General features: G+C 39.0%; 1 long non-coding RNA gene across 1 annotated transcript; it reads left to right on the forward strand.

The window, feature by feature from the left end:
* Window positions 1–325: 325 nt before the first annotated feature.
* Window positions 326–3689, forward strand: LOC107654362 (uncharacterized). The gene is made up of 3 exons (XR_001630324.1): window positions 326–382; window positions 3556–3580; window positions 3664–3689. It is a non-coding gene; the product is annotated as an uncharacterized LOC107654362 (long non-coding RNA).
* Window positions 3690–7492: the final 3803 nt, after the last annotated feature.

Genomic DNA, 7492 nt, shown 5'->3' on the forward strand with positions numbered 1-7492 from the left:
TTCTTGCATTTTTCAGTTTGAATATGAGCGAACTTGACTGAGATTTCAAAGCTTTTCAGTGAATTTGAAGAACATAGTTCGGTCTGTTCTTTGGTGTGGCTTCAGAAAACTTGAAAAATAATGCATAAAGTCATATAGACTACTTTATGGTGCTGTGCAACCAATACATATTGCTTAACAGTCTCTAACAGTTTAACATTTTATTTAAATATGTGCTTGTTACAGTTTGACATGTTTCCATTGTATCTTTATTTGTGCTATTATTTTCAGCAAGTAAAAGGAGGATCAAAAGAGATTTTTTGGATCTGGATATTCTTCAAAGCATCTCCCTTTGAGATCCAAGGAAGATATAAAAAACATAGCAGTTTAGAATGAAATAAGGGTGAGTAAATGATAGATTTCTGCATTGTTTTTATTTTTTGGGCGGGTTTTAGTCATTCTTTTCCCAAAAATCATTTTCTCAATGGTAATTTTTCAAAAATATCTTTTAAATTGAGTCAATATTTCATTACATTATTTTTTAGTGTTTAAATGGTAGTGGGTTTTACTCTAATGACATTTTACATGAAAATGTACAAAATTAAGTACAAAAAAGCACTTTTTTTTTTGCAATAATTTAAACATATTAACATTAAACAAAAATGTGAAAACTTTTTTTTGTTGTTGCTGTATTTACTGTACATGTTTCAGTGCATTGTTGTGGAGGCAGTATATTTTTTCCCATATACTTTTGTCAACAGTAGGTTTTTATTAAAATTTAACTCTCACTTTTGAGAATGTTTTAAATTTTGTCAAATTATATTTATATACATATTTTCATATTATATTTATCTAATTTCAGTCAATGAAAATTTTAGATGAGAAAATACAAAATGAAGTACAAAAAAGCAAATAATAATTTTGCATTAATTTAAACATTTCTTTAGCAAAAAACGTTTTGTTGTACTAGTTACTGTCTATGTTTTAGTGGTATGCAGGCAGCGTATTTTTCACTTCTGCTTTTGTCAACAGTATGTTTTGATTAAAATGGTTTAATATCATTTTTTGTTTTAAATTTAGTCAAATATTTTGTCATTCATTCATAGTGGTCTATAGCCTAATTTCAGTCAATGAACAAAATGTTTAATACAAAATGAAGTATAAAAAGCTAATACTCAAATACTTTTTTGCAGTTATTTAAACATTACTATTTAACAAAAATGTAAATACTGTAGTCTGTGTTTCAGTATGTTGTTCAGGAAAAAGCATATATTTTCTCTCTCATACTTTATGATTGACAGAAACCCTTCGTCAACAAACATTTTTGTCAGTTATTTTGTTGACAAGATTCCCTCTTCACGAAACCTCCCTTCCGTGATTGGAACCTGCAGCGTTTAGGCAAGAGTCCTGAAGTTTTAACCAATAAGCCACATGACCACAAGCATCCGTTAAAGACTCAACTCTTCAACTACCCCAGTTGAGTCTAATGAGTGATAACCATGACAATGCAAGTAATTAGAGAATGATGAGACATCAAAGACTTGCTTCAAAGGCTTTCGGGAGAGATTTGGAGGATGGCGCTTTGTGCGCTCGAGATGGATATCACACGGATGAGTCTCACATCTGTCTCAGCTGCGCCAGCTGACGCAAGCCTTGTTTCTCAGAATAACCCTGACAGCTCAGCTCCATCCTGACACGCGTGTGCCACCGAGGAGGAGCAGCCCATGCAGAAACAATGTTTCTGAACCAACTAATTGTTTTGGACTAGTGTGCATGCTAAAGTTCGAACTCGCATGCTGCCAAAGACTTGATTTGAAGAACAGAAATATAACCTGTGTTCTTTCCAAGAGTTCCTCTAGCATGGTGCTCCGACCCGTCCGGCATAAACATGCGTGAAATCTTTCCATTTGACCCTTCAAGGCCGTGTTCCACTAGACCTGTCATATGAAAGACTCCTCAAATATTCCCATGTCGGAAAGGGTTGTCTTATCGGTGCAGAGGCTATTCCACAGTTCATGGGCCGTGTGACACTGTGTCTAAGGTTCTCATTTTCCTCTCACTTAAAGCAGCGCTGCAGTGACGTCCCTGGTGGGTCCAGTCAGGGGAAAGCTGTCTGCTCCGAGGCCGGGGTCGGCAGCTCCTTCAGACCACAACTGCCAGAACGCAATAGGGAAATGGCAACCCAGACGCGCGCCTGACTGAATACGCAATGAAGACGGCTGTGAGAAAGACATATATGTCAGATATTTGGGGATGTTAAAAACACTGATTAAGCCAGTGAAGACCAATCGGACGTGATGAGATTTACGTAACGTCGAAAAATCCCTTTAGTCATTTATGTTAAGGAAGTAGAATTAACGCTCAATCCTGACACGAATAAAAAAAAAACAAAGATCCCGAGAGAGAGCGTGATGTATGTCAGAAGTTGCGAGGAAAAGTTGGGCTCTTAACCCAGAGAGAAATGGCATTGCTCATGGGTTGCTCAAGGAGTTTTATTTAAGTATAGATTGTGAGATTTAATAATAGACACATTTCTGTAGAGCTGTAAAAGTATACGGTTAGACCTTAATCGGGTTAGATGCCGTATTGAGTTTTATGTGGATGAAAACGAGGCTGTGAGGGCACGGACTGTATAAATCATGTAATTTTCACAACTTTCAAGACCGTTTTATGGAGTTTTTGTCTACTGGAAGACTTTTAGAGAGATGCTTCATCAACTGAACTGATCTGTATGTTGTTAAGCATCAGTACAATCCATTAAACACGTGTACTTCTATCAATCAAAGCCTCGTTTTCAGTACTATTAAAACTTATGGTAACACTTTAGTATAGCAAGCAGTTCTCACTATTAACTAGTTGCTTATTAGCATGTCTATTATTAACATATTGGCTTAGGAAGCACATATTCTGCACGATTCTACATCCCTAATCCTACCCAGTATCTAAACTTAACAACTACCTTACTAACTATTAATAAGCAGCAAATTAGGATTCTACTGAGGCAAAAATCGTAGTTAATGGTTTGTTAATAGCGAGAATTGGACCTTAAAATAAAGTGTGACCAAACTTACATATTGCGAAGACAAAGGTCTATAGCATAGGTTCACTTTGAAAAAAACTTGCATCTGTTTTTGCCAGAACTTTACCATCAAAGGTGTAGGTTTTACAGATTTAACCTAGAGTGCAAAGGAAAAAAGCTTCTTTTTTATTAACTGAAATAATATACTAAAGTCTGTTTCAACCACCTTCAAACACAGGCAATAAAGTGAAAGCCACATGATAAATCAAAGTTGATCACAAGAAGTCTTTTATACTAATACATATATGGTGCACATTGTCATACTAATACAAAGCACAATCAAGTTTAACATGTGACACTATAAGCATTCATTTAACAACATAAGATGTAACATCAAACCCTAATGCACATAACTAATAAACTGAGAAAAAAACTAAGAAGAAACTTAGTTTTGAATGAAACCAATGAAAACCATTGATTGTGAGCTGTGTGATATTTCCGGGAATGTCAACAGTTTTTCACAGTAGCATTTTCACAGTGTTTTTTTTTTTTTGCAGGAGAAGAATCTGAAAAGCAGAAAATGTATGCTCGTTTACTCTTCATTTATTCTTATTGTGTAGGAGAAACAATTGAAGACCTTTGTAATTCACTTCTTTTTTTTATAGAAAGGCCTCCTGTAACAAGAACGGGGATGTCTGATTGTGCTGGGTGCTTAAAAAAAGGTAAAATCTGGTGCACTTGTTGCATGAGAGAAAATTATTAATTGTGAAAACACAAATTTGAGGTGCCGTCACACTAGACTTTGTGCTCTATTCATATGCATGTGAGTCAGTATTTCGCTGCATTCTGAAGTTCAGGTTGACCTGTGAATTTGTTTAGTTTACATTTGACCAATAGAAGCTCTAAACATTAAAAATTGCATAACATTTATTCAGTCTTAATCTCGGGACTGAAATTGCTGACGAAAGTGTTGAGTAATGATGAGAAAAATGTTGATAATGAAAAGATAAGAGTAAACATGCATCATGGAAGTAAACAATTTTAAACATACTGTTATTGAATATTATTTTTGTTGAATAAAATTGTATGTAATTTCAGTCTGAGTAAAATGGACTGAAATCAACAAATATGGCGTAACAAATACTATTTAAAAAAGTCAAACTACAAAAAAATTATAAATAAATAATTAAAAATATAAAAATATACACTGCATCATATTATGTTTTCCATATTCTTTTTGAGGTCCAAAATATTTTGCAAGTTTAAAAGCTAACCAATCAGGGCTGCATTTCCCAAAAGCATCGTAAGTTTAAATAGATCGTAGACCCATTGAAACCAATGGAGCTACGATCAACTTAGGCTTACGATGCTTTTGGGAAACGCATCCCAGGACTCCCAGTTCTCTTTGCCCACCAAAAGACCCACCCAACTTTTGTGTGAGGAGGAGCTCGATCACTGAAGCCAAATCTGAAAGCATTTTTACCTCTAGTTGCCATGGCAGCATCAGATCCAAAACCTTTTTGTTTTCAGCTGACATGAAAATCAATGTGAAAAGTTGCTTCTCTCACTCTGTCTTACCTGACAGTGCATCATATCATGGCCTCCATAAATAGTTCTTTTCATTTAGAGCTGATGGAATGAAGGGCAAAAGAAAGAAAGTTGGCCACTCCTAAATCCAGCGACGCAGCCGTCAAATCTCCAGCCTTAAGTATTTATCACCACAAATACCGATATGAAGTGATTTCAACAAATAGCTCTTTGTCATATGCCCCAAATTATACCTGCCAGCGTGGTAAAATCCCGGCGTACTACATCACGGATTCCCCTTTACTCCAGCTCAGCCACTTTTACTCTTTTATTCACCTCCTGTACCCATTTTATATATAAATTTTCCCTCCCTCTTCGGTTTTTATATATTTCCCCATCTTTTCCCCACGTTAATAGCCTTTAACATAGTACAGTGCTGCCCTGGTAACAAAGAGAGGCTTCCTCAAGCCATTAATCACGATGACAAGTCTTTTGTTGTCAGTTAGCAGCTGTGCACGGAGGAACATTACTCTTCTATTCTGGCCCGCGGTGCCGAATCGGCGCGCTCTGCTCCTCTTTTCATGAGGAATCGGAAACTGGAGGGTCCAACCCCTGCTCGCTTATCAGCTGCTAATTGAACTCCCAGCTGTTAAGAAAATGGTCCCTGTGTGTATTTTCAGACAAGTTTTGGCAGATATAGCAGCCTGGAGTGAACTCGGGAATGTCTGCCAGCCGCGCTAGTTTCTAAAGGTTAATAATTTGTTTTTGATGAAGGATGATGGCAAACTTTGAGTCGTGTGAAACTTATTTTAAATGACCGGCCCTCTGAGAATTCCCTGCGTGTCAACATCTCAACTTCATTTTTAGCTCTGGGGCTGTTTAGCAAACCTCTTCGCAGCGATAGTTATAGCTGTAGGCGCTAAAAAACGCTGGCCTGTGTAACAGCTGTTATTTACTCGCCTGTTGGCTGGTGACTTTATTTGAGGTTGTGAGCACTGCAGGTTTTAATTGCCAAGTTTTGTATCTAGGATGCCTAATTTAGTTCCCCCTCCTACATAACTGCATGTGTTGACACATTTGTGGGATATTCCTTGCATTAAGCCACCAAAAAGACAGTATGTGGAACAAAATCATTGTATGTCATAATATTAGACATTTTGGGTCTGTAAGATTTTTAAGAAATTAAGTAACTGAGGAGGCATTAAAGGGTTAATTCACCCAAAAATGAAATTTCTGTCATTAATTACTCACCCTCATGTTGTTCCAAACCCGTTAGACCTTCGTTCATCTTTGGAACACAAATTAAGATATTTTTGAGGAAATCCAAGAGCCTGACCCTGCATAGACAGCAATGCAACTGAAACGTTCTGTGCGCACAAAAAGTATTCTCGTAGCTTCATAAACTTAAGGTTGAACCACTGATGTCACATGGACTATTTTAACAATGTTCTTACTATCAATTCAATATACAGTATAAATCATCAAATCAATATATTAGAATGATTTCTGAAGGATCATGACACTGAAGACTGGAGTAATGATGCTGAAAATTCATCTTTGCATCACAGGAATAAATGGTATTTTCAAATAAAATAGATGAGTTATATTAATTTGTAATAATATTTCACAATATTACTGATTATACTGTGTCAAATAAATGCAGACGTGCTGAGCATAAGAAACATTGGTTACACTTTATTTTAAGGTGTCCTTGTTACAGTGTAATTATACATTTAAGTACTTAGTAATATTAATGAACTAACTACATGTACTTACTATTGTCAGACTCTGTTCCGTGTTTTGTGTGTGTTTTGCTCCCCATGTGTTTTCATGCCCTTATTTGGTTCTTCCTGTTACTGTTCTAATTATGTTTATTGTTTCATTAGTTCCAGGTGTGTCTCGTCATCCCATCCTTTAGTCCTGCGTATTTATAGTGAGGCCTGTTCTAAGTTTGGTCGTCCAGTATTGTGAATGTCTGTATATGTCTACATCCTCTGCTACGTGTGTTTTCCTGGTTCCCTGAATGCAATTAAAGTCTCGTTATTGATGTACTCCTGGTCTCCTCATTCCTCCACTGTAGCCAATTCGTGACTGAATACCTGACCATGACAGTAAGCGGTGCCCCTTCTCCCCGTCTTTGTTTTTAGTTTTGAAAGTCTTTTGTTTTTTGTCTTTTGCCACGACCCGCTCACCTACGCGACGGCATTCGTGCCGCTCGCCCTCGCCAGATCCCTCGATGGGGAGACCCTCGTGACGCTGTTCCGGCTCGGGGGCACTTACCATCAGTCAACGGAGCTCCCAGACACCACCAACCTCGACTGGAAGGAGGCGGTCATCCGTTGTCTGGAGAGCCCCCGATCCGGAAACGTTCGTTCCAAAGTCAAGCCCGCCGGCCGTGGCATTCCCAAGCCAGCCAGCCGTTTCTCCCTCAAGCCCGCCGACCACGCCTTTCACCCCGAGCCTAAAGGGGAATCTAAGGAGGAGAAGGCGGTCGGCTCCAGCCCCAGAGCTCACTCCAGTGTCGGGTCCAGCCCCAGAGCTCGCTCCAGTGTGGGCTCCAGGCCCCGAATCCAGCCCAAAGAGGGCTCCTGTTCCAGAGTTTAGCCCACGGAGGGCTCCTGTTCCCGAGTTTAGACCACTGAGGGCTCCTGTTCCCGAGTTTAGCCCAGAGAAGGCTCCAGTCCCCGAGTTTAGCCCACGGAGGGCTCCTGTCCCCGAGTTTAGCCCAGAGAGGGTTCCAGTCCCCGAGTTTAGCCCAGACAGAGTTCCAGTCCCCGAGTTTAGCCCAGAGAAGGCTTCAGTCCCCGAGTTTAGTACAGAAAGGTCTCCAGTTCCCATGTCGAGCCCAAGGAGGGCTCCAGTCCCCCAAGTCAAGCCCAGGGAGGGCCACTGTTCCCGAGTTAGGCCTACGGAAGGCCTCTAAAGACGATATTCTCCCCAAGGATTTTTTGGGGGGGTAGTATGCGG

Source organism: Sinocyclocheilus anshuiensis, unplaced genomic scaffold, assembly GCF_001515605.1.
Source record: "Sinocyclocheilus anshuiensis isolate Anshui unplaced genomic scaffold, SAMN03320099.WGS_v1.1 scaffold623, whole genome shotgun sequence".
NCBI classification, from domain to species: domain Eukaryota; kingdom Metazoa; phylum Chordata; class Actinopteri; order Cypriniformes; family Cyprinidae; genus Sinocyclocheilus; species Sinocyclocheilus anshuiensis.